Source organism: Buceros rhinoceros, unplaced genomic scaffold, assembly GCF_000710305.1.
Source record: "Buceros rhinoceros silvestris isolate BGI_N320 unplaced genomic scaffold, ASM71030v1 scaffold5741, whole genome shotgun sequence".
Classification (NCBI taxonomy): Eukaryota; Metazoa; Chordata; class Aves; order Bucerotiformes; family Bucerotidae; genus Buceros; species Buceros rhinoceros.
The window spans coordinates 176,432-176,640 of NW_010395901.1; positions in this window are offsets into that span (position 1 = coordinate 176,432).

Genomic DNA, 209 nt, shown 5'->3' on the forward strand with positions numbered 1-209 from the left:
GCCGCCCCCCCGCCCCCGCCCCCCCCGCAAGGCAGGGCGGGCGGCTTGAGGCGCCTCCGGAGAGCTGAAGGACGAGAGAGTCCTCCCAAGGGAGACGACACGGGGCGGCGGGCTGGAGAAGCGGCTGTGGTCGCAGCGGTGGAGGGCTCAGGGCCCTGCCGGCCTGAAACCCCGCTAGAACGTAACACGCTGCTGAGCCCCCTAAGAAA